Below are 26,629 nucleotides of genomic sequence, written 5' to 3'. Positions count from 1 at the left end.
GGGGCAATAAGGAGTTCGTGTTTAATGGGGCAGAATTTCGATTTGGGAAGATGAAAAGTTTGGGGACAGATGGGGGTGATGGTTGCACAACATCGTAAATGTACTCAATGCCACTGAACTGTACACTTGGAAATGGGCAAAATGGTCCATTTTATGCTACACACTTTACCATAATAAAAAAAAAAGTTTAAAAACGACACTCTATCCTGGTGATTTCAGACGAATCTCCTATTTACTGATAATTCCACCTGCGAGAACGTCCTCTCTCCACACTGAATGTGTTTTTTATTCTTTTCCTTTGGGTGTTGTGTTCAGCATTCTTAATTTTTTTTAATAGCTGAAGCTATGTCACATTTCCTCCTGTGACAAAGAGAGGGATTAAGTGTGGTGCATTCAGCCCCCACCATCTGTTTAACAGCTCCTCTGAAGCCTTCTGGAAGCTGAAGGGCGGGGACGCTCACATGGCATCTCTCAGCTGCCTTTCCCTGTCCACTGGCTCCGGGAAACCTGTCCTTCCATAGTCTTAAAATAGAGTGCATTAATAGAAAAGTTGAGGTGGGGTCAGGGCAACAGATTTGGGAGGCAACTGCCATTGAAAAGGTAGTTTGTGACTCACGGGTCTGGAGGCCATGACATGGCTTGGGGCCCCCCAGGGAGGCTCCAGGGTCCGTCAGGATGCGGAGGGAGAATGGGAAACTGTGAACCTCTGTCTCGTCCATAGAGATTTCACACGTGTAGCGGGCACCCATTTGTGTCAAAATGTTACCGCCTTTGGTTCACATCAACCTCTGTTTTAATTTTTTCAGTTTTTTTAAATGAAGAAAAAATGACAAATCCACTAATGCCCCGTATCCTACACTGTGGATGGTCTGTTTTGTTTTGTTTTTGTCCCCCTCTGTGTCTTTGCCATACCGAGTTTTAAATTTTTAAATTAGATGACTCTAACTTTTCCTTTATTGTTCGTTCTTCCTATTTCTTTTTTTTACTTTTTAAAAATGTTTATTTATTTTTGAGAGAGAGAGACAGAGAGACAGAGTGTGAGCAAGGAAGGGGCAGAGAGAGAGGGAGACACACAGTCTGAAGCAGGCTCTAGACTCTGAGATGTCAGCACAGGGCCTGACGCGGGGCTTAAACTCACGAACCGTGAGATCATGACCTGAGCCGAAGTCAGACTGTTAACCGACTGAGACACCCAGGCGCCCCATCCCATTTCTTGTTTAAGAAGTTCTTGCCAATTTGTGTCAGTATCTTCCCTATTTTCTTCCGATTTTTAAAGTTTTGCTCTATACCTTTACTTTTTTTAAAATATAGTTTTTTATTTACATGTGGGATTTATTGTTGTGTTTGGCATGAAGTAGGGACCTAATCTTGCCTTTTTACGTTTGAATACTCAGTGGCATCATGATCTCCATTGATGTGTGTGCCGCTTGTGTGTGCCTGCGTCTACTTATAGGTCATTATACTATTCGATTGATCTGTTTGTCCTTCCCTTCACTAACACCACACTGTTTAATTGCTATGGCTTTATGATTTATTGTACGTTTTGGTATGTGGTAGGAAATAACTCCCTCCACCTCTCGGCCCCCTCCATCTCTGCCCATATAGGACTAATCGTCCTTTGTCTGCAGAGTTGTCATTGTTATTCATGGCCCTTTAGGATCAACTTGTCAGATTTTAATTGGATTGCATTGTACTTGTATATTAAGTGTTTGAGAGGAGGGCCAGGTGTATATTATTGACCTTCCCATTCATGAACACTTCACGACTACAATTATACTGTTCCTTATTTATACAGTTTGGTTGTTGTTATTAAATTTATCCTATGTACAGTTTAGATTTTTTTTTTTTCTATCACAAATGCTAACTAAAATGAAACAAAACAAAACCAGGGGCATTTGGCTGACTCAGTTAGTAGAGTGTGCGACTCTTTCAGGTCATGAGTTCAAGCCCCACATTGGGTGTGGAGCCTACTTAAAAATTTTTTTTTTTAAATTAAAAAACAAAAAACCCCTCTCTCATCAGTGTTTGTTGTTTTACACTGTGTTTCATATGATCTTGTTTCCAGCAACTTTGCTGGAATTGTCTTGGTTTTTTATAGATTCTCTTTGATTTTCTATGGAGGAATCATATCCTTTGTAGGTAATAGCATTTTGTTCTTTTCTTTCCATTCTTTATTCTTTTCATTGATTCCCTCACTTGTCTTATTTTGTATAGATACAGTGATACCTAATGTCCTTGTGTTTTATCTGATGTTAGAAGGTAGAATTCTAAGGTTAGACTATTACATATGATGTTTGTAATTATGATAGAGACGCTATTAGATTAAGGCTGTTGAGGTGCCTGGGTGGCTCAGTCGGTTGAGCGTCTGACTCAGGTCATGATCTCCCAGTTGGTGAGTTCAAGCCCTGCGTCAGACTCTGTGCTGACAGCTCAGAGCCTGGAGCCTGCTTTGAATTCTGTGTCTCCCTTTTCTCTCTGCCTTTTCCCCACTCATGCTCTGTCTGTCTGTCTCTCTCTCAAAAATAAATAAACATTAAAAAAATGATTAAGGCTATTTTCTTTAATTCCTTTATATATGTATTTCATTTAACATATTGAAATGGTGAATTAAAGCCATAATTAAAATTTTGCTTTATATAAGCAAATTATTAACATATATATTATATAATATGTATATATAATTATAAATATATATTATGTGTAATTTTACTTTATATATAATCTACACGCAGTGAAATGCACAAATCTGAAGTGTGCGGTTTGATGAGTTTTGAGAAATGTATATATCCATATAATTTACACCCTGTAAAGCTATAGAGTCTCCCCCACCCAAAGTATCCTTTGTAGTTAACGCCTCCCAGTCTCTGGTCAGACAAATATCAGTCTCATTTCTGTCACTATAGGTGAATATTGCCTATTCTAGAAACTCTAGAAAGATGGAATGGTACTGTGTACATTCTTTTCTGTCTGTCACCTTTTATTCAGCATGTGGTTGACATTCATCCGTGGTGTTGTGGTGTCAGTAGTTTATTTCATTTTTATTACTAAGTAGTATTTCATTATATAAATGCACTACAATTTGTTTATTCCCTTTCCTGCTAATGGACATTGGGGTTATTTCTAGTTTTTGACTCGTATGACTTAAGCTTCTATGAACATTCTTGTCATAAGTCTTTCTGTGTTTTCATTTTACTTTGGGTTAATACCGAAAGTGTAATTACTGGGTTGTAGTGTAAGCATACATTCAACTTTACGAGAAACTTCCGAAATTGTACCATTTTATATCTCTTCGAACACTGTTGTAGAGTGTCCTATATCATTATCAACATTAAATGTTGTCTGTCCTGTTTGTTTTAGCCATTTTAGTGGCTATGTACTGGTAACTAATGGTTAAGGATTTTTTTCATGTGTGAATTAACCATTCACATATTTTTTTTAAAAAAACTTTTCTTAATGTTTATTCATTTTTGAGAGAAAGACAAAGAGCATGGGCAGGTGAGGGGCAGAGAGAGAGAGAGGGAGACACAGAATCCTGAGCAGGCTCCAGGCTCTGAGCTGACAGCACAGAGCCCGACGTGGGGCTCAAACCCACAGACCGGGAAGATCATGATCTCGGCTGAAGTCAGATGCGTAACCGACTGAGCCACCCAGGTGCCCCATCCATTCACATATTTTTCTTTGTGAAGTTCCTGTTCAAATATTTTGGCCAGTTTTTTGTTGGGTTCTCTTGCAGCTATTAAGTTGTAGAGGACCTATTAAGTATTTTGCAATCAAGTCTTTTGCCAGGTATATTTACTACAGATATTTTCTCCTATTTGGAGAGCTTTCTTGTTCATTGCTTTTTTTAAAAAAAATCTGTATTTTCATAATTTCTCCGGTTTATTTTGAAAACAATCTTTTCTGACATGTATCTATGTGAGTTTTAGATTAATTATCTCACAGTGCACAGAAATGACCTATATTTGCCTGTAAATTAAGCACTGATGAATGCTCATTAACATATCAATATTTAAGTATTCCAACATAAAAGAGCTTTTTCTAACTTTGTAATTTCTAACTTTGTAATTACTTTCTTCCCTCCTAAGCTAATTTATTTTTGACATTTGGGTTGCACATGCACATAAGAAAATGACACGTTTTGCACACTGACCGTGAGATAAACCAGCGTGTAAGTGTCTTTCTGGATCAGATTAAATTTCCAGGGACAAAGTGGTTCAAATGGGAGCAAATAAGCCTACTTCCTTATAAAATAAACTAAATAAACAAAACCTAGGAAGTATTAAAGGTGCTTAAGATTAATTCCATAAATATTTTTCTGTTTTCTTTAAAAATTTTTTTAATGTTTATTTTTGAGAGAGAGAGAAACAGAGTGTGAGCGGGGGAGGGGTAGAGACGGAGAGGGAGACATAGAATCTGAAGCAGGCCCCAGGCTCTGAGCTGTTAGCACAGAGCCTGACATGGGGCCCGAACTCCCTAAACACGAGATTGTGACCTCAGCAGAAGTCCGACGCTTAGCTGACTGAGCCACCCAGGCGCCCTTTTTTTCTTTTAAGTACGCGAGTGTGTATGATGAGCGTGTGTAAATTAACACTTTTCATGTAGGTTGTGCGCTCCTGTGGATGGTGAAGGGCTCTGGTATAAGGAGGCAGTGTGGGAGAACAGGGGGTTTTTATCCTCATCAAGCCGTCCACACTTAGGGAAGAGGTAGGGCAGATGACTTACAAGCCTCAGTGGGCTCGGATTTTGATCTGGGTCTGAAAGTAATGCTTATTTCATCCTGTTCTATTTTGTTTGTTCCATAATTTTTGTAACTGGAGGAAAGTGGTAGGTTCAACTAACCTAAGGACACTTTACCCCATAAACCATGTGAATCAAAACTCTTCATTCATTCTTCTGCCAAACACAACAACTGACTTTCGTCTATAATTATTTTTTAAGTTAAGAAGGAGCAAGTCAACCAAAGAAACAGCGGTGGCCTCAAACTATGGAATGTTACCGCACTTTGACACATTGACTGCGAGATGCCGAGGCTGTGGGGACTGGTCCCGCTGGCTGCAGCCAGGAATGGATGCAGTGTCATTGAACCTCCTCTAAACAGGCCCTGCAGCACCTTCCACGCTGCTGGGAGATATCCCGAGGCCGGAGTCACTCCCATAATAGGGATCTCCAATAATAAGTTGCTTTCTTGAATAATAGCTCCCAAGTGGTTCAATTTTAGCTTTGCAGGTTTTAGTTTGTTTACTTTTTCTAGTCAAATCTCTCAGATTGCTTTCATCCGTACATAGTGTATAATCTAATGTGGCAAAGTCTTCTTGGTAGCCCACCTGGACAATGTGATTCGTGGGAGTACCGTGCTCCTTCATGCAATTCTGCCCTTGATAATCGGGAGGGTTTTCTGTTTCATGCGTGGATGTTGTTGCACTGTCTACCCTCCAATTATTTTAAATGTTTTGATCAGTTACAAGTTTTCTCAAAACTGCTCTTGTGATGAGTGATTGACAGATATTACCCAGACACAGGAACAGCACTGAGTTGGGCATCTGCTCAGCCATCTTCCCTTGCACACAGAGGCACCCGCTGACTGCATCAGGAATTTTCTCCTGCTTATTTTCATAATGTGTCTTTTGATGAGTTAAAGTTTCTAATTTTGATGAAGTCCATTTCATCTGTTTTCTTCCTTTATTATGTTAATGTGGTTAATTACACTGATGATTTTCAAATGTTAAATAACACTTTTTTCCTGCCTAAACCATAGTTGATCATGAAATATTATACTTTTTACAAATTGCTGGATGTGGTTTGCTTACTATTTGACTACATTAATAACGAGTGTTAGATCAGTGTTATGCTGCCCTCATAAAATTATTTGAGATGCATTCCTTTCTCCTGAAATTTTCTGAAAGTATGTGTGAAAGTGGTATTTTTTTCTTCCTTAAATGTTTGATAATATTTAAGAGTAAAGTCACTTGACTTTGGAGTTCTTGAAAGAATGCTTTAAATTATAAATTCACTTTCTTTAATAGATAGATGTGTATATATAATTTTGATAATTTGCACCTTTGAGGAACTTTTCTATTTCTTTTTTTTAAAAATTTTTCTTTTTCAACGTTTATTCATTTTTGGGACAGAGAGAGACAGAGCATGAATGGGGGAGGGGCAGAGAGAGAGGGAGACACAGAATCGGAAACAGGCTCCAGGCTCTGAGCCATCAGCCCAGAGCCTGACGCGGGGCTCGAACTCACTGACCGAGAGATCGTGACCTGAGCTGAAGTCGGACGCTTAACCAACTGTACCACCCAGGCGCCCCGAAGAACTTTTCTATTTCATCTAAACTGTTGAATTTGTTGGCATAAAAAGATGTTCATAATATATCCTTATTATTCTTTTAATATCTCTAGGATCTATAGTAATGTGTCTACTCTTTTTTTTTTTTCTTGATGGCATACCTGGTAACTTGTGTTTGCTTTAATTTATGCTCTATCAGTCTAGAGTTTTAACAGTTTTACTGATCTTATAAAAAAACAATTTTTGGGGGGCGCCCGGGTGGCTCAGTTGGTTAAGCGTCTGACTTCGGCTCAGGTCATGATCTCGCAGTTTGTGAGTTCGAGCCCTGCGTCGGGCTCTGTGCTGACAGCTCAGAGCCTGAAGCCTGCTTCGGATTTTGTGTCTCCCTCTCTCTCTGCCCCTCCCCTGCTCATGCTCTGTCTCTCTCTGTGTCTCAATAATAAATAAACATTAAAAAAAAATTAAAAAAACACAATTTTTTGCTTTTATTAATTTTCTCTACTGTTTCTCCATTTTGTATCTCATTGATTTCCATTCCTAGCTTTATTATTCCTTATTTCTAGTTACTTTGGGTTTTATTTGCCCTTCTTTTTTACCTTCATAAGGTTGACACTTACATCAATGATTTTAAATCTTCTATTCTAAAACTATAAATTTCCCTCTAAGCATGACTTCAGTCAGGCCCACAAATTTATTCTCTTCATTATCATTCAAATTTCTAATTTTCCTTGTAATTTATTCTTGCTCTGTGAGTTACTTGGACATAGATTGCTTACTTTCCAAGCGTTTGAGTATTTCCCAGATATCTTTATGTTACTGCTTTCTAATTTAATTTTGTTGTGTTTCAAAAACACTCCTGGTATGATTTAATCTTCTTTGAAATTTTTGAGACTTACTTTATGGACCAACGTATAGTTTATCTATAGTTCTATGTGCACATGAGAAGAATGTAAATTTTGCAATTATTGGGTATAGTGTTCTATAAATGTTGATTAGGTGATTCTGGTTGATAGTGTTCAAGTCATTATCCTTACTGATTTAATGTCTACTTGACTTATCAGTTATTGAGGGAAGTTTGTTGGAATCTCTAATGAGTATGTTGGCTATGTCTGTTTCTCTTCTCAGTTCTATCAAATTATATATTTCAGTGCTTCATTATTTAAGTACTTTGATACTTCAAGTATTTTCATCCTCTATCAGAAGCATATACATTTAGGATTGTTTACGTACCCACTTTATTATTATGAACTATTCCTCTTTACTTATAATACTTGTTTTTTTCCTGAGGTCTGTCTGGTAGGAATATAGTTACTTCAGTTTTTTTATGACTAGTGTTAGCATGATGTATCTTTTTTCATTAATTTTAACCTATGTCTTTACGTTTCAAGTGGGTCTCCTGGAAACATACTAGCGTTTGATCTCGCTTCTTTATCCAGACTGATAATTTCCTCCTTTAACGGGAATCTTTAATTCATTTATATTTAGTATAGTTATTAATATGTTTGAGCATAAGTCTACTGTCATGCTATTGTTTTCTATTTTTCCCATGTGTATTTTTTTCTTTTTTATTCTTTTTCTGTTTTCCATTAGAATTGAGTATTTTTCAGTATTCCATTTGATCTCTTCCCTTAGATTATCACTATCACACTTTGTTTTGTTTCCTCCATGGGTTGCTCTAGGGTTTGCACTCTGCAACTTTAACACTCTTAATTCAAACAATATTATACAACATGATATATATATATATATTTATTATTTATAACGCATATTGCTATTACTATTCTTTTACTTCTATATATGTTATAAACCCAAATTAATAAGGTTTTTAAAATTAAATTTTTGTTAACTTTCCTGGGATAAACTCTTACTTTTTATACTGTGTTGGGGTCTTACTAATTTTTTTGTATTATTATTATTATAATTATTATTATTATTTTCACTAATCTCCACCCCTAGCATGGGGGCTCGAACTCACAGCCCCAAGAACAAGAGTCATATGTTCCACCAACTGAGCCAGCCAGGCACTCCTGGAATTTTGCTAATTTTTAAAGCATTTTTGCATTATGTTAATAAGTGAAATTAACTGTAATTTTATATCCTCATACTAAGTTTTTCCAAACTTGGTATCAAGATTATACCAGTCTCATAACACGACTGGGAAGATGTCCGTCTTTTATATTCTCTGAGCACCATCCTCCTGTGCCTAGACGGTTGCAGTAGCCTGAGAGCCGTTCTTTACCCATTCAGTCGTGTCTTATCATATACCTCTGCCTCCAAGTCCATTCGGCACAATGTGGTGATTCTGCTAAAATACATGTCCCTTGCCTAAAACATGAAATGGTTCATGGCTCATCTTAGCAACTCAGTAATCATTTGTTTTCTGGAGTTCCTCTGGCATCATACATGCTGAAGTGTTGTCATGTGACCACTGGTATCGTCCGGTACAGGCTCACGGCAGCTTTTCTACCTAACATATTCCCACTTCCTATGGTGTTTCGATTTTGACAACAGTGCCTGTTAACAGCTGTCATTTTTCATGCGGTTACCTGTGTGGTGTGATCTGGGGTCTAGTTAGATGGGAAACATTTAGGGAATGGTCATGAGCATGACATTGTGGATGCAGTGACCAAAAATTCTCTGCATTTTCCCTCGGTGTGGGGGCCAGGGCAGACTTTTACAAGAGTGATACAGTATTTAAATAATTGGCGTCAAAATCTGCCCATTTGAAAGCTGTGTCTTCTTAGAGGCAGCTCTACGTCTAAGGTATAGCTTCTATTGGGAGATGTCCCTTCAGGAGAGGCACATTAGGTGCTGGTTCTGAAACATTTAGTAAAAAAATATGTTCAGTGCACATTTTTTCCATTTTAGGTTATCTTCTTTACTGTTCTCCCTTCTTCAATACGTGGTGGGATTTCATTTGTTTTCCCGATGCCCTTGTAGAAAGTAGGCCAAAGCACTAAAATATAATCATCCCAGTTTCGTAGAGGAAGACTTCAAGGCTCACTTAGAGGTTATGTCACTGGTCCAGGACACATGTACCATGCAATAGAACAGGGGTGCAAAATAAGACTTGGTTGGGATCTCGGTGTCCTGGTTTCCTTATCCCCCTGAGCACTGCTTTCCTCATAGGATTGATGCGAGGGATTGAAGACCGTGGTATGGGAAGCAGCAGCATAGTGTCCTGTTCTGGGTCGTCTTGTACATATCATACCTGCAAGACACATCAAATAAAGTTCCCACCCCAGGGAACTGAAGTACTGTTTATTATCCCTTTGCACAACTCAGTAGATTTTTAGAGCACTGCCTTGCGAGGTGCCAGGCCTTCTGTTAGGTCCTGTGGGTGAAACGGAGGGGATTGAGCAGTGCTCTGCACCCTTCTGGCATCCCCGACTGGTGGGGGGGACCCAGAACCACAGCGCTACCCCGGGAGAGCAGTGGGAGCAGGGTGGCAGGGAGGTGACTGATTTTACCGGGCAGCATTTTGCAAGAGACTTCAGAGAGGAAGTGACACTGGAGGTAAATCTTGAAGGCTGAGTGGACTTTCTTCAGACGGAGGATGTGGGGCAGAGCACTTGCGATGGAGTCAAGGAGCTATTGCAGCCAGACCTCGGTGAACTGACTCGGGCATGCTTCCGCCGGACTAGCGAGAGATCTCAGATCAATAGTCAACCCTGCTATGGTTTCTTTGTCACTCTGCCTTTTCTTTGGAAAGAATGGAGCTTTTTTGTCTTTTGTCCTTATTTTTCTCCTCTCTGGGGTACAGTGGCAGGTTGTTTTATTTTCCCCTGATAAGTGACTGGTCCGAATAGTATTTCAGTTACCATTTATGGAACAAGGCCAGTATATTTCTTTCATTTATACAGTGCTGACTAAATTGTCCCTTCCTTTCCTCTTTCTGCGACAACCTTCAGCCTATTTGTAACATTTGAAAAACTTCCTTGCGGTGACATGTTTGCAGTCATTTGTTGTAGAGTCTGCTGCCTGTTGGGCTGCTGTCAGTGTTTGGAAGCAAAGCTATGTGGCTGATTGGAAGCTGGTCACCACGTCCTGGTGTAACCAGGCCCCTGGTGCATCGTGACACCCCATGTACCTCACGCCTGATCTTGGGAATGGATAGAGCTTTATCTTTAAGTTACTTCTTTAGGGTTACGTTAAGCCAGGGGTGTTTTATTTATTGCTTTGCATTTTTCCTAAAATCAGAGATAATTTGGTTTCAAGGGGTAAACCACCAAAGTAGAATTTTAGCAGCTTGTTCCTGGGACAAGGGGCAGAGGGGACACTCTATTAAATACATACAGCGAATATCTTTTGAATCTCTGTACAACAGTTTTCTACTTCATGAGAAGTAGGAGGTGTGGTTGTTGCCCTCCAGGAACTTATAATAGAATCATGGAGAAATACACATACAAATTAGATAAAATAGCAAGATGCCATCAAGTGAATTAAAGCAGTATGGAATATACGCAGAAGCCTGAGCAGAGAAAAGGTTGAAGCTATATGTACTCAATTTAGGTCAGTCATGACTTCAACCCGCAGCAAATGAAATAATGGTAATAATAAAAATTGCTTACAATCACATGTCATAATCTAACCATGTATCTGTCTATGTTCTTAGGATCTAAAAAAAAAACCACACACACACACACACACACACACACACACACACTGACTTTAAAGAAAGAAAGATTTGCATTTTCTTGTTTTTCCGATGTTTTCGTGTTGAGGGGAAATTTCAGTCTCCCAGCTGGACAGATTGTCCAGAAGACAAGGCATGGTTGGCCAGGAAGGGTCGGTGTCTATGCTGGGCAGGGTAAAGGACATTTTGACTGAACACAGATTTTCTTTAACGCAACCGTGAGGAAGGAAAAAGGGAGAAAAACCTGGCCTTTTACTCCTTCACCACGGAAAGTTTGGGAGTAAATGGAACACGGCAAAACAAAATGTAATTTGGAACTGATGTTGAAAGTCAACAAGTTGGAAATAGTTGCCGACTGTTCCATATCAATAAATAACTAGAGCAGATGGAAGAACCAGGTGACAAATATTACCAGAAAATTCTCCTAACACTGGCTAAGCAGTGGGAATTTTCCCCACCGTTCAGCCACAAACTGCTTGTGTCCTGTGGATTTTCAGACTACTTCCAAGGAATCAGGAAAAGGATAGAATTTTACTTTATGCCTTTGGCAGTGGTTCTGACTGTACTGTGTGTTAGAATCACCTGGTGGGCTTGTTAGACACAGATTGTTGGGCCCTTAGTGCTTCGGATTCCGTAAGTGTAGGGCCTGAGAATGTGTGTCTCTAAGAAATTCACAGGAGATGTTGACGTTGCTGGTCTGGGGGCCACATTTGGAGAACCACTGCTTTGGGGTGACGTGGCCTATGACCTGCTTCCGGGTGTCTTGCATTGACCTCCTTGACTCTCATCAGTAATGATATAACTTTGGAAAAATCGAACCCTATATGAGGATCTTGTCTATCACTTGATCTATGCCTTTCCTCTTGTTATTCGGCGTGGCTGTTAGTTTTACCTAATTAAAATGCTGCATCTGGTTTTGGACGGTCTGATTAATTTTGAGGATGGAATTACCCTGAACAGCAATATGTATTTGTTTAGAGCTTCGCTCCCTTCCCTATCAAAGCCTGAGGTTTGATTTCTTTACACATGTATTTTAATAATCATCATCATTAGTGCTGAAATTAGAGATAAAAAATCACAATCACCCCAGTGTATTTTTAGCATCTAAGCATGAACATTTGATTATTGTTTTCTGTTGAGTTTGTCATATGTTCCAGTAATTTCCAATACAGAAGTACTTTTTGTACCAAATAGGTTTGCCTACAGTGGCCAAATGTAGAGACTTCCCATTCTGTGTTATTTTATACTTCCTACTCCTCTCCTGCTTCCCCAAATAGACACAGTCTATATAAGACTAGATTTATTGGATCTTCATGATTTATACAAGGAATGTATAAGTGATTTTAGTTGTCTCCAGAATAAAGATCTCGTTCCCAGAGTAAAAGCTTCTGAAGCCATGTATTGAGAATAAAATGATTTTATTCATTACAGCATTAACTTAAGATGCATTCTTTCAAAAAGTCCAGCCTGTGTCTGGGATTTAACTTTCTCTTGCCCCTGCTGCCTTTCGTGTCTGTTTTCATCAGGGACTATGGCTTAATCTTCTTCCTTGCCCTGCAGCAGGAGATGGTTATTAGCAGCTAACACCGAAGCTCCGAAAAATGCTAGCTCGAGTTTATTTTGTCCACAGGCAGGCCGGCACACATTCCCCAATCAGGGAAAAATAATGCTGCTGGTCTACTGGAGACGAGTCTTATCTCAAGCACTGGTGGGATGCAGTCAGATAAGTGAGAGAGAGCTACAAATAATACATGTAATTGACCTACGTGCTTCCGTATTAGAAGGCCTTGCATTTATGTCCTCCTGAAATAAGATGAGGGGGGTTCCTGGGAGGCAGTAGTTTGCTAAATAACTTGCCCAAGGTCACCCGGTAAAATGACCGGGTAAAGAATTATGGCTTTGTGATCCATTCTTTCCCTCTGCAGCCACATCCTTCTGTTCCTTTCTGAAGAACATAGTCCATGGCTTATACACAGACACTTGCAGAGAGGCACTTCCGAAAAAATGGAAGATCGTGCGTGCCAGATGAGTTTATTCTGTTCATTTGAAAAGAGTTCTTGGAAGGAAAAATAAGATAAAAACAGAGAGGGAAGCAAACCATAAGAGACTCTTGAATACAGAGAACAAACAGGGTTGCTGGAGGGGAGGTGGGCGAGGGGTGGGCTAAATGAGTGACGGGCATTAAGGAGGGCACTTGTTGCGGTGAGCACCGGGTATCATATGTAAGCGATGAATCACTAAATTCTACTCCTGAAACCATTATTACACTATATGTTAACTAACTTGGATTTAAATTTTAAAAATTAAAAAAAAAAAAAAAGCTCTTGGATTTTATTGCTGGTCTCTTGGAGTAAGAGTTGGAGGGCATGGAGGTGGTGACTCCAGACAAGGAGATGCTGATTTTCTTCTTTTTTTTGAAGTTTATGTATTTATTTTGAGAGAGACAGAGAGCGTGCAGACAGGGGAGGGGCAGAGAGAGAGAGGGAGAATCTCAAGCAGGCTCTGCACTGTCAGCCCAGAGCCCAACACCAGGCTCGAACCCAAACTGTGAGATCAGGACCTGAGCAGAAATCAAGGGTCAGATGCTCAACCAACCGAACCACCCAGGCACCCTGGGCACAGTAGTTTTCTATGCCTACAGTAATTCCTGACTATATCCAGAGCTATTCTCTCTTCATTTATCCAAGAATGTAAGTGGAAGGATTTTAAATATAGGTACATTTTCTTAGATGCAGGCAACACAGTGTTCTCTGGCTCATTAAGAAAGATTGCTTGAGGGGCACCTGGGTGGCGCAGTTGGTTAAGCGTCCGACTTCAGCCAGGTCAGGTCACGATCTCGTGGTCCGTGAGTTCGAGCCCCGCGTCGGGCTCTGGGCTGACAGCTCAGAGCCTGGAGCCTGTTTCTGATTCTGTGTCTCCCTCTCTCTCTGCCCCTCCCCCGTTCATGCTCTGTCTCTCTCTGTCCCAAAAATAAATAAACGTTGAAAAAAAAAAATTTAAAAAAAAAAAAAAAAAAGAAAGATTGCTTGGACGATGTTAATTTGCTGTAAAATTTCTATGAGGTCCAGAGAACCAAACATGGATGCTTTACACCCAGAAGTGAAATAGCCAGGAGAAATGTCCAACCTCACCATGCAACTGGGGCAGTGGAAGGTGCAACTGCCCTCCACTGCTTGAACCTTGCAGAACTAGGCACTGGACAGAGGATATTATGCCCAAGCAGCTTCAGAAACGCTAGACGCCTCTGACCATGCTTCTGGAAGAGCCCCTGGCTGCTGCTTCAGGATACCCATCATGGCTTCCTGGTCTCACGTGGGTGTGACAGCAGGGCAGGTCAACCACAGACAGAACCTTAATGATAAGGGGATGTGGGAGTTGTCGTCTTTCACTATAACTCTCTACTGTGGAGGAAAATGTGTTTGGCGGGACCAGAGTGGTTTTGAACGAACCAACTGGCAGAAAATGCCACAACTTGTTCTCAAATTTTATTACTTACCATGGTGTGTATGAAATCATGTTGTGAACCCATTCCCCTTGCAAATGACCGACCGGCCTGGCTTTACACTGGCTATCAGATGAAAACTAATTTCCGAATTTACGTATAGTATATGAAGACGATTAGTACACAGAAAAGCCTAGGCATGTGCTATGATTCTTATTTAGAACTGAAAGTTGTGTATACCTAATTTGGAGAAACTCCCATTTCACTGAATTTGCATGCCTATAATTTCCTTTAAACTTGCTCAAAGATGGCAGCGTGATGCATGACAAGGGCAGGCATTGTAGCCAGTTGGATCCAGATTCATATCTCAGTGTTGCTACTTACTGAGCTACGTGATTTGGGGCAAGTTGCTAAGCCTTACCGCTTTTCACTGGCAAGAACACTGGTGCCGGTGTTAGAAGCCTTTAGCCCGTTGAGCTCTGTGTAACTTAAGTGGGGTCAGGTTTGTCTGGCACATGGCAGACACTGATGAATAGTAGTTTTTCCTTCTTCTGACCGTGGTGCGATGATGCCATCATCTGATCCTTTCATTCTGGTCTACCTGTGTATTTATTTTCCAATATGTATCATGTATTTAATCACACAGTTTATTGCTTTAATATTGTTCTCAGGTTATCCCATGTTTATGTTGTCTCCCGGTTAGTGACTGGAGAAGAGAGGGTGCGGCTTCTTGTTATTTTACCCTATATCTTCTCTCTGAATTCTACTTCCTCCCTAAGTAACTGAAAGAAGTGTGATTGACTAGATCAGAGCCGCTGTGAATGGCTGCACAGGCTGTACACTGAGCAAGAGCCCCACATCTCATTGAATACCAGTCACACTGAGTATTCATTACCCTCATCATGTATATTTTAATAATTAATCATATTACACTTACGTGTAGTAGGTCTTGTCCTGATAACGTCAAGATGATATGGAAACTTTTCAACAAGAAGAAGTGGCATGTATTGAAGAAGGGCACCTCCTTCTGTTTTGCACAAGTGGAAGATGTAGGCACCACATAGGCTGGCAGTGGCCCTGGATAAGTTAAAAAAAATTTTTTTTAATGTTTATTTACTTGTGTGTGTGTGTGAGAGAGAGAGAGAGAGAGAGAGAGAGAGAAAGAGACAGACAGTGTGAGTGGGGGAGGGGCAGAGAGAGAAAAGGAGACACAGAATCTGAAGCAGGCTCCAGGCTCTGAGACGTCAGCACAGAGCCCCACGCGAGGCTCGAACTCACAAACGGTGAGATCATGACCTGAGCCAAAGTCAGACGTTTAACCAACTGAGCCTACCAGGTGTCCCAGCCCTGGATAAGTTAATGATATCAACCAATGACAGAGCGTTTTGGAAGCCGTTCACCTCTTCATGCAGTGATCATTTTTTTGGTGCCTCGTATGTACCAGGCACTATTTGCAGCAGTTAGAGATACCATGGTGATAACATACAGTTACACTAGTTTCCTAGAGTTGCCTTAAATCAGCACAAACAGAAATGTGCTCTCTCACAGTTGTGGAGGCTGGAAATCTGAAATCAAGGTGTCAGGATGGCCGTGCTCTCTCTGAAGGCTCCAGGTAGAACCTCTCCCTGCCTTGTCCTGGTTCCTGGTGGTTGCAGACAATCCTTGGCAGTCTTTCTTTGCCTTGTAGACACCACTTTAATCTCTGTCTCTGTTTCCACATGGCCTTCTTCCCTGTGTATCTGCGTGTCTTTGTGTATCCTTTCCTCTTCTTATCAGGATGCCAATCATTGGATTTAGGGCCCACCCTGATCTAGTAAGTAACTTAACTAATTACATGTGCAAAGACCTTGTTTCCACGTGAGGTCATCCTCACAGATCCCGGGGTTAGGACTTCAGCATATCTTTGAGGGATTCAGCCAGTTACAGTCATGGAGCCTATATGATTATACCTGGAGATGGAGGACGGCAGACAAATAAAGGAACAATAATTATATAATATGTGAGTGATATTAAGTGCTAAGAAGAAAACCCAGCCTCAGGGCACAGGAGTGGTGTGTGTGTGTGTGTGTGTGTGTGTGTGTGTGTGTATTTCTATTTTAGATTGTTGGGTTAGGGAAGGCCTTACTGATAAGGTGACAGTTGAGCAGAGACCTGAATTAAAGGAGTAGGCCAGCAGTCTGGATTCTGGGGAGGGATTTTCCAGGCAGAGGAAACAGCCAGCATGCTGAGCATCGGCGAAGCTGCCAGGAGGCCTGTTTGGGAGAGACTCGGGGGGAGGGCAGTAGGAGGTGAGGACAGGGAGGAAAGCGGGGACAGATCATATAGGACGGTGTATAATAGGATGTTACGACCTTTCTGATTAAGATGGGAAGCCATCTCAGGGTTTTCAGCAGAAGAGGACATAATCTGATTCTCATTTTAAAGGATAGCTCTGTTGCCATAGTGGATAGACTATACCGAGTCAGGCTGGACACAGAGGGGCGCTACTCACACTTAGTGCAGTGGTGTCGACAAGAGGTACTGGGTGTGCAGGCTGTGTGGAGTGAGAACTCTGACCCTGCAGGAATCACATGCCCAGGCTAACCGATCCAGAAGCCCAGCCCTCTCTTCTCCTCAACCCTGAGTTCTTCCCTGGTCCTTTATCATCTATGGCATCTTTGAGATAGGTATCGGATTGGAGGCTTTGCTCATCCTGTGGGTACAAATTTGGGGGCCCAAAAATCATTTTAGGAATTAATAGTCACAAGCTGCCACAGGCCAGGCTTTCTTTCACATTACATTTTCCTCAGAAATTCATTGGAAGTCTTTCTCCTGTTTCTTTTCCCATCCCTTCCCTTCTTGAACAACTTAGACATTAGGTGAGTGAGGTAGGTAGGCATCCATGATGGGGGAGCTGCAGTGTCTCTTCTGTGGTGTCCCTCCTAACAAGCTCAGTTTCTTACTGTCGAGGATGGAGGTTACCATTGAGGAAAGGGAGAAAACTGGAAGGGACCCTGTGGTATCAGAGTAAAACCAGAGGTACTACCGTGAACTCAAAGTTTTCAATATGTATAAATAGAGAAATACCAATGTACAAGTGTGTGTGTACATATGCATTCGTACGTGTATCTTGCAGCTCTGCCACTGAGAGACCCTGGGAACAGTGACACCCCAGCAGCGGTAAACACACCCAGAGTCCAGTTCTTGGCTTCTAAATACTACTTTATACTGAGAGGAACCAGGGCTGTTGGGAGCCACTGATGAATGCAAGCAGAAACAGTACAAGATGGGGCTAGAACAAGCTGGGCCTGGAAAGCAAGGGTGTGTTCACAGATTTGTGGGACAAAAGGACCCAGAATTCACCTTGAATGCTCTCCACCCCCATGCCATCTGGCCAAACTGGACATAATTTGAGCATCAAAATAAATGAAGATGATACTAGGGGATTATAACCCAAGAAGAAAATAGAAAATAACGAGTCCATGTATATACAAATAAATACCCTGAAGAGATCCTTGAGGAATGGGATATTTACATAGCTTCGATTACATTCCCTCTGAATACTTATTAAATACGAAGATGAGGGGTGCCTGGGTGGCTCAATCGGTTAAGGGTCTGACTTTGGCTTAGGTCACGATCTCACGGTTCATGGGTTCGAGCCCCGTATTGGGCTCAGAGCCTGGAGCGGCTTCGGATTCTGTGTCCACCGCCCCCCCCCCCCGCCCCTTCCTTGCTTGTGCTCTGTCTCTCTCCCTTTCAAAAATAAATAAACGTTAAAAAAATACAAAGATGAAAAGAGTAGCTCTACAGTGGAAAAGCCTGGCAGGCCCATCTTGATCAAGTGATCACAGTTAATATGAACAGTAATTCCCACCAAAAATGCAAAGCTGACTCTATTCATGAGCAAACACCAGACAAACTCAAACAGAGTGACATTTTGCAGAATAACCGGCCTGTAGTCCTCAGAAGTGCCAAGGTCATGAAACGTCAAGGGGAGACTGAAGAACCATTTCACACGGAAGGAGGCTGAAGAAACATCAGAACTCTGTGCAGTGTGTGGTTTTTGAGGTTTTGAGGGGGGTGGGGAAAGCTTTTGCCACAAAAAAAACATTACTGGGACACTTGGAAAAATTTTGTTGGAGCCTGAGGATGGATGATCCTCATCTATCAGTATTAATTTCCTAGTTTTGGTAGTTGTCTTGTGGTTATGTAGGTTATGTCCTTGTTTGGAGGAAAATACCGCTAAAGTGGCCAGGAATCTAGGGGCATCTGGTTAACAACTCTCAGATGGTTCAGTTAAAAAAAAAAAATCATACTATATTTGCAACTTCCCTGAAACTTGTGTTTGTTTAAAATAAATTGCGTGAGGGCATGAATTTTGGACCGTGCATCAATAAAGGAGATGCCGGTATAGGATGCCCGAATTATTTGGTCTGTTCTTGAGGTTAGCATCCTCACCACTACTAAATTCTCTCCTGTGTGTGTGAGTGTGGAAATCTCCAGGGTCCCCAAGGGTCCCGGTGCTTCCTCTACATGGGATACGGCGTGAGCTCTGGATGGATGCAGGCCCTTCCTGGCGACAGTGCGGCGGTATGTGAAAACGAGGGCTAAGACAAAGCAAAACGAAAGAAGCACTGACTCTGGGCTGCAGGTAGCCACAGCGGAGCGGCTCTGACAGCGGTGTGCTTCCCCAAGCTTTCCGACGGATGAAGCGGATTCTCTAAAGCTCGCCAGGTGTAGACATCGCCCTGATAGGATTTGGCAGATATTGTGGTCGTGTCTATTAACTCTATTTGGCTCCCTGAAGGCAAAACATGAGCTGCATGTGTATTAAGGAAGAAAACAGGAAGCACAAATAGAAAAAAAAAAAAAAAGTGGTGGGCTTCTGTTTTATTTCCTTCCAGAGTCCCATGAGTGAACAACTGTATTTAAACATTTTGTCTGGATGTGGTTTTGTAAGCCTGAAGAATCTTGTCTCTTACATCTGTGCTTTGTCACCCCCCCCCCCCACTCCCAAGGCGATACCTATAATCCCATTTTTTCCCAACAAGCTTGCCCCTTATGGCTGGTTGGGCACCAGTTTTATCCCTGGCTAAGGCTGTCATTCTATAGCTAATGTTTAGTAATGCTTTACTTTGGGATAGAGAAGAAATTAGCCTTTTCAGCCATGAAAGGCTTCAAATTATGGGACTCCTGATCATCTTGTCTTGGCAGAGGACTTTTTATAGAAGAGCCGCCTTTCCTTCCTTTCTCCTCTGCTTGCAGCAGGGCGGGGCTGGGACTAGTGTGAGGCCTGGAGGCCCCTAGCACGTAGAATTTAAGGGGGCATCACTCTCAGGGTTGTGCAGGTGCAGGGTCAGTGCCTGAGGGTCGTCACCTTCTTAAATGAGTTGTAGGCACCTGCAATCATGTGAGTGTTTCTCCCTTTTGTGTGTCATGAAGGACCCAGCAGATGCCAGTGCTCTGAGTTTTTCCTCTGTGTTCCCCAGTATCACTAATTTGGCAAGTAGCATTTCCAAGGGACGGTAGATGATGGTTTCACCATGTTGCTGCCACTCCTCAAGACACAAGATTTCCAGCCATGTACCAGGGCGCCATCTTTTCTTCTCCACCAATTTCCCATTTGGGTCCTGTTTCTTGTACCATTTTGCTCCCGGGTGATAAATTCTGTATCAGAAAGTTCAAACAGCCGTAAGCGACAACAGCCTCCGCGTGGTGGCTTAAATCAATTGGAGGACTTGCTTTTCTCTTGCAACAAGAAGCCTGGAGACAGGTAGCCCAGAGTCAGCAGGGAGATGTCCCGAGAGCCTGGATCCTTCCATGTTTCCACTCAGCCCTCCTTAGCATTGCTTGTCTCCCAGTATTCACAATATGGCTGCCCCTCTTCTGGCATCACATTTATGTTCTAGGCAGAGACAAGACCATGGGCAAGAGGTGCATAACTGATAAGTCCACTTCTCTAGTAAATAGCTTTCTCACAAGCCCAACCAGTGGCTCATGCTTATGTCCCATTGGTCACTACTGTGTCCTTCAGCCGCCCAGTCTGCAAGACAACCTGAAATCCAGTTGTTGGCGTTGTGGTTTTTTGTTTGTTTGTTTTGAGTTTATTTACTTTTAGCTAAGGATGTTGCCATCCCCAATAAGAGGTTGGTTATGTTGGGAGAATAGCTCTAGGGTAGGAAACTGGTGGTCTTGTCATGGCTCTGCTTGGCTGGAAACAGCAGGTGACAAGGCAAATGGCCGCCAGGTGGCCTTTGGCTGCTGCCAGCTTGCATCCCCCCCCCTTGTCATCCCCACCACAGAAAGGAACCTCTTTTCTTTCAATTCCTGAACGTCAGTCTCGGGAAGACTCTGGTTGTCTTGGGTGGCACGTCCATCCCTGTGATGGCAGGGGACAGGAGCCATTCTTGTCATCTCCACCTTACCACCCGGGGCAGGGGTGGCTTCCTGAGGATGGGACAACAGATAAAAGCAGGTTGCTGCTACAGGCACGCTACATTTCTATCCCAGATATTAAAAGAAGTGATCAGTATATGTGGGCAAAGACAAAAAGAGAGGCCTGTCCAAGGGGAGAGAAAACAACATTCACGGCGGGTGTGTGAGAATTGTGTATGCGGTTCTGGTGGTGGTCGGGAACCTAGCTTGGCTGCAAAAGAAGGGAAATGAAGAATGAAGTAGGTAGGGCACCAAGGGTTGGTAGTTAAAAAAACATTTATGTTCTGTCTAGTAAGATTCTGTAGAATCTTCTCTCTGAAGAAGGAATGTTGTTACCTTGACAAAATACCCACCTCAAGCTGTCTCTTCTATCCTGTATGTTTTTGACCTTATGTTAGTTAGCATTAGGCTCAGCTATGACAGAAAATCCCAAATAATTCTTAATTATAGCTGCTTACAATAGACATGATTTGTTGTTGTTCTCACATTAATGTGCAGGTAGGCAGTCCAGGGCTGTCACGGTGCCTTCACGGTCTCAGGGACCCAAGCTGCTGCCATGTAGCTTCTTCACATGTGACTTCAACCTCATGGCCTATAGAAATGTGGTGGTTGAGGAAGAAGGTTGGATGCGGAGACACAGCATACCATGCCTAGGCATTCTGTCCCTTGGGGAGGGTTTCCAGAAGCTGCCCAATGACACTTCCAGTTATGGCCCTTAGTGTAGGTCTTAGTCCCATGGCCACATCTGGCTGCAAGGGAGGCCCAGCCCCAGGCCCTATTCTGTGGATGGAGAGGAGAATGGAAGCTGGGGGGCACTTAGCAGTCTCTGTCTGGGCACAGCCCTCTATCTGAAGGTCACTTCAGGGATTGCCAAGCCACGAACCTGTGCTTGCCCCTCTCAGCAGCCCATGGGCACTTCCTTCACAGGGTGGACTATGCCTCTGAAGGCGGCCTGAGGGAGCTTTAACAGTAGCTTTTGTGAGGCTATAAAGAATAGCCCTTGTCCACAGCGCAATTTTGAATCTCTGCAGTGATAGGAAGTTACACTAGTTTTTAGCTGAGGTAGAAAAGAGAAGTAGACAGTTTTCGAATGGAAGTTACCTAACTGGATTCTCCAAGGGGGCATTGTAGCACCAACAGGTTGCAATTTCATAGAAGGATGCTGAGTTAGGGTGCCTGGGTGGCTCAGTCAGTTAAGCTTGATCTCGGCTCAGGTCATGATCTGATGGTTCATGGATTCAAGCCCCGTGATGATCTCTGTGCTGACAGCTCAGAGCCTGCTTAGGATTCTCTCTCTCTCTCTCTGCCCTCCGCTTCCCATTCTGTCTCCCTCACTCTCTCTCTCTCTCTTTCAAAAATAAGTAAATATTAAAAAAAGAAGGATGCTGAGTTCTTAGAACTCAAATCTCTGCCATTTCTCCTGTATAATATTTACACAGCTCAGCATGCCTCCTGTGACTTACAGAAGGTCATTGCGTCTAAACTGAGACCTCTCATATGATGCTACAGTTTTCTTTCCTTCGGATATCCACAATCTTTACCCATGTTTAGAAAAGTTCCCAGAGCTTTGTTTCATCCATGGGTCTTGTTAATGATGTAAATACCGTGGCCATTGAATTTATTCTCCTTGAGAAGATGAATTCACTTTGGCTGTAAAAAATTACAGCGTTCGTGTTCCACACACAGACAGCAATTTGACCTCTTCTTGATGACTTAGGATGAACATTATGTATACTAATTATACTAATTAAATAATATTCTTCAACTGTATACATAATCACACTTTAATTCTGAGGCTGTGTTCCTACTGAACACAAAGATTAGGAAGGTCAAGGTGATTATCTTCATTTTATGATTCAAAGAGGCTAAAGTATTTGTGCTCATACTTGTAGCAAAATTAGAATTGGAACTGGAACATGTGACCCCAAGTTCATGACTGTGCGCACAGCGATAGCCTCAGGGTCTGTGGAGTGGTGCATGGCCGCAGGCCCCTTCGTCAAATGGCCATGGGGACTGCTGTGTTTTGAGTCCTGTGTTCTCCTCCTCATTTTCCTTTTTCTCCCCTCTCTCCCCCATACAGGCTACGAGCTATATTTGTGCTAGCAACGTTCCTATTTCAGCTCTTTCCCATTTTAATCTGTTTGTTTTCGTCCGTTAGGACGTTAGCAATGAGGAGCAAGATGGTTTACGTCTTTATGCAAGGCAAGAGAGGAGGGACTGGGCTGGGTGGGGGCCTGCCAATAGCATTCACGGGATCTCTGACCTCCCTTGTTGGTTCCTAAGTGACTGTTCAGATTCGGTTCCTGGTTCTGGGTTGCGTTCCAGGTCCTGGGAGCTTGCTGATGGCTGCATTCCAATCAAGTGAGATCACAGCCGTCACCTGCCTCTGTGCACGCCTGTCTGTGTTATACGTGTATTCGTAAGTGACTGGTCCAGAGCTAGTATTATCTTGGAATACAACATTTGCAAAATCCAAGGACAGTTTTCCAGTTTGTATGTCACCTACAATTATCCTGTGGGACCCTCCGTTCGGAGACATCTGTCTCTTTTGCTCTCAGGGTTCCTTGGTATGTATTCTTAAATGCACTTCGAATGCTTACAAGGTCTGTGAGACCCTAGGTCAGCAGGAAGGAAGAGACGTTTGGGGAGGGAAGGAAAGAGGAACGGCAAGAAGGAGACAAATGCCTAGTTCCTTACCCAGGAGGCAGCCTGCACCAACTCCCTACTCCGGAAACCTCAGTAGCAGCTGTCCCATTGTGACCTAATTTTGGTTATAGCTTTTCTTTATTATTTATATGTTTTCTACATTCCATTCCCTGGGCAGAGTTGTTTTTGTTTTTTGTTTTTTTTTCTTGGTCTAACTTTCCATAAAGCCCCTCAATTTTAAAGAATTTGTCATCTTCCACTCTAGTGCCTACTTTGTTTGACATTTATTTTCCTTTAGATTTTACCCTTTGTGTTGCACTAAGTCTTTGTTGATGGATGAATCTTGATGGTTTTTAAGAAGCAGGAAATACTTTTTTTCCCCCTCCTCACTGATTGATTTTCTTGATGGAACATGAGTGTAATTTATATAATTTATACACATCTCAGCGGTACTAATCTTGTTTTGTTGTTGTTCTCAAGACAGCTTTGACAATGAGCTGCTACTTTCTCTTTGATTCTTAATTCAGCATTAATAAAACACCATGGATTCGTGTTATCCTCGATAATAGTGAAAAATGTGCTTAAGACTTCGCCATAGTTGTTTTCAAGTTCTTGGTAGATTTCCTTTTCTTCTTACTCTTAAAAGGTTTAGCAAGTAAATTTAAGGTCAAATGGGGAGAGCTAAGCTTCTCCCTGGCACAAAGGCTTTCTGGTTGGGTGTTTTTGTCGCAATGGGCTAAGTGTATGCCTTCTGGCTAGTGCATGGAACTTTGCTATGGGGGTTTGCTCTAAGTTCATCCTTGGCTAATTTTATTCCTAATAAAATCTCCTAATTTTATTTTGTGGCTAAAGTCCTCACCAAACATATTGATGCTGAGACTGGACAGAAAGACCTTTTCTGGTAAACTCTTTCTTCTTTAAAAATTTTTTAAATGTTTATTTTTGAGAGAGAGAACGAGAGAGAGAGTGTGGAGCAGGGGAGGGGCAGAGAGAGAGAGAGAGAGAGAGAGAGAGACAGAATCTGAAGCAGGCTCCAGGCTGTGATCTGTCAGCACAGAGCCTGACGTGGGACTCAAACTCATGAACTGTGAGATCATGACCTGAACTGAAGTTGGACGCTTAACTGACTGAGCCACCCAGGCACCCCTACCTTTTCTGATAAACTCTTAATCTTCATCAGAATGAGTCAAGATGAATTCTGTAAGGGCGTCTATTTTGGAAAATGTATAATGGCAATTGTGGTTTCTCTCACAAACAGACGTTTGTGCATAAAAACAATGTGCACAGTGATTACAAATAATTTTTAGGTGTGCCTGACTACAGATAGGATTTGTGTGCTTTGATTTATTTCCCTGTGGGAATCTGTTGTTTGTGATTGCGGCTGAAGTTTACATTGCCAGGCACCAGGGCCAAAGCAGTGAGGGTTTCCCTGCTGGCTCCCTCAGGGGCAGAGGCTCTCCCCCTGGGCACTTTTGACCTTCCGGACCAGATCGTTCTCGGTGTTTGAGGCTGTCTAGTGCACTGCAGGATGTCGGGCAGTGTCGCTGGCCTCTACCTAGTAAATGCCAGCAGCATCCCCTTCTCAGTCATGATGGATCAAAGATGTTTCCAGACCTGGCCAAATGTCCCCTGGGGACGGGGCTGCCAGAGTCAGCAAACAAAATCAGGGGATACCCAGTTAAATTTGAATTTCAAGTCAGCTGCAATTTTTTTTTTATTGTGGTTAAATACACATAACATAAAATTTGCTATTTTATCCATTTTCAGGGGTACAGCTTGGTGGCATTGAGTACATTCACTTGTCATGCAACCATCACCTCCATCTGCCTCCGGACATTTTCATCTCCTTAGACTGAAAGTCTGTCCCCATGGAACAGCAAATTCCCATTCCTTCCCATCCCTCCCTCCGCAGCCCTTGGCAACCACCGGCTCACTTTCTGTCTCCACAGATTTGACTATCCTAGGTACCTCATGTAAGTGAAATTGTACAGTATTTGTCCTTTTGTGACGGGCTTATTTCACTTAGCGTCATGTCCTCAAGGTTCATCCAGGCTGTAGCCTGTGTCAGAACTTACTTTTTTTTTTTTAACGCTGAATAATATTCCATTGTGTGGATAGACCATCGTTCGTTTATCCATTTATCCACTGATGGCCATTTGGGTTGTTTGTACCTTTTGCCTATTGTGTATAATGCTGCTATGAACATGGTTGCTGCTGCTGATTTTTAAAGGATAAGTATATCCCATGTAGTTTTGGGATATACTTACATTAAAAATTATTCATTGTTCATCTGATATTCAAATGAACTGGGCATCCTGTATTTTATCGGGTAATCTTACCTGGTTAAGAACCATGACCCTAGGCACTACCTTCCTTCCTCAGGCCCTGGCTTGGGGCTGCATGGACAGCAGTTGAATTTAGGATTGCCATGTACAACTTACATGTTAAATCCTGGGTATTCCCAGACTTTGAGCACCGTGCAGCACATGCAGAGCAAGGTGGGCACGGTAGCATTTGCTTTCTTCAACTTTGTGAGTCAGCAACTGGGGAAAGGTGATGCAGCTGCTGACCTTTCACTTTGATTTGCTTCTCACCCACTTTATCTGGTAAATTAATGTTTATTAAGGTGTTTATCGAGAGAATAATATCGCGATCGAATTCTTCAAAGAGTCAAGCTAAAGAAACAAGTTGGGGTCCTCACTGTCCACTGGTCTCCATTACAAATGATCCCTTTCTTCCCGTTTTGCATTGTCTACCACCCAGAGAAAGCCACTTAATAGATTACTCTTACCTGATTGAGGACAGTTGAGTGTGGCCACCTAGAACTTTGCCTCTGAGGCACAGGGACTTGGGTGGACCCTGGCTGTGCCACCCACTTTGGGCAAGGGGCTTACTCAGCTTCAGTTTCCTATCTGTAATAAACAGATGACACAAATGCCTTCTCCAGTGGGGTCACCCTAAGAGATGATGGAAATAATACAGATAACGCTCCCTCTGTGGGAATATCTGGCCGGTGACAGGTGCTCAGCTAAGCTTAACTGTGGAGCTGGGGTGAGGTTTCGATGACACAAAGATAGCGATAATTACTAGCATTTATTAAGTGCTTGCTGTGTTCTGTGCACAAGCCTAAAGGTCTTAGGTGCATTGTTGCACTGAATCCTTACACTGAGCCCCGGAGGCTTGTGTCGTCATCATGATTCCTTTTC

The 26,629-nt window shown here is 42.3% G+C and overlaps 1 pseudogene; it reads right to left on the bottom strand.

Moving 5' to 3' along the window:
- Nucleotides 1-4,526: 4,526 nt before the first annotated feature.
- Nucleotides 4,527-5,956, bottom strand: LOC122492741 (annotated as a pseudogene).
- Between the last annotated feature and the right edge of the window lie 20,673 nt (nt 5,957-26,629).

Source organism: Prionailurus bengalensis, chromosome D2 (genome assembly GCF_016509475.1).
Source record: "Prionailurus bengalensis isolate Pbe53 chromosome D2, Fcat_Pben_1.1_paternal_pri, whole genome shotgun sequence".
Lineage (NCBI taxonomy): Eukaryota > Metazoa > Chordata > Mammalia > Carnivora > Felidae > Prionailurus > Prionailurus bengalensis.
Note: the sequence above shows the minus strand (reverse complement) of the source record. Positions and strands in the feature narration are given on the sequence as shown.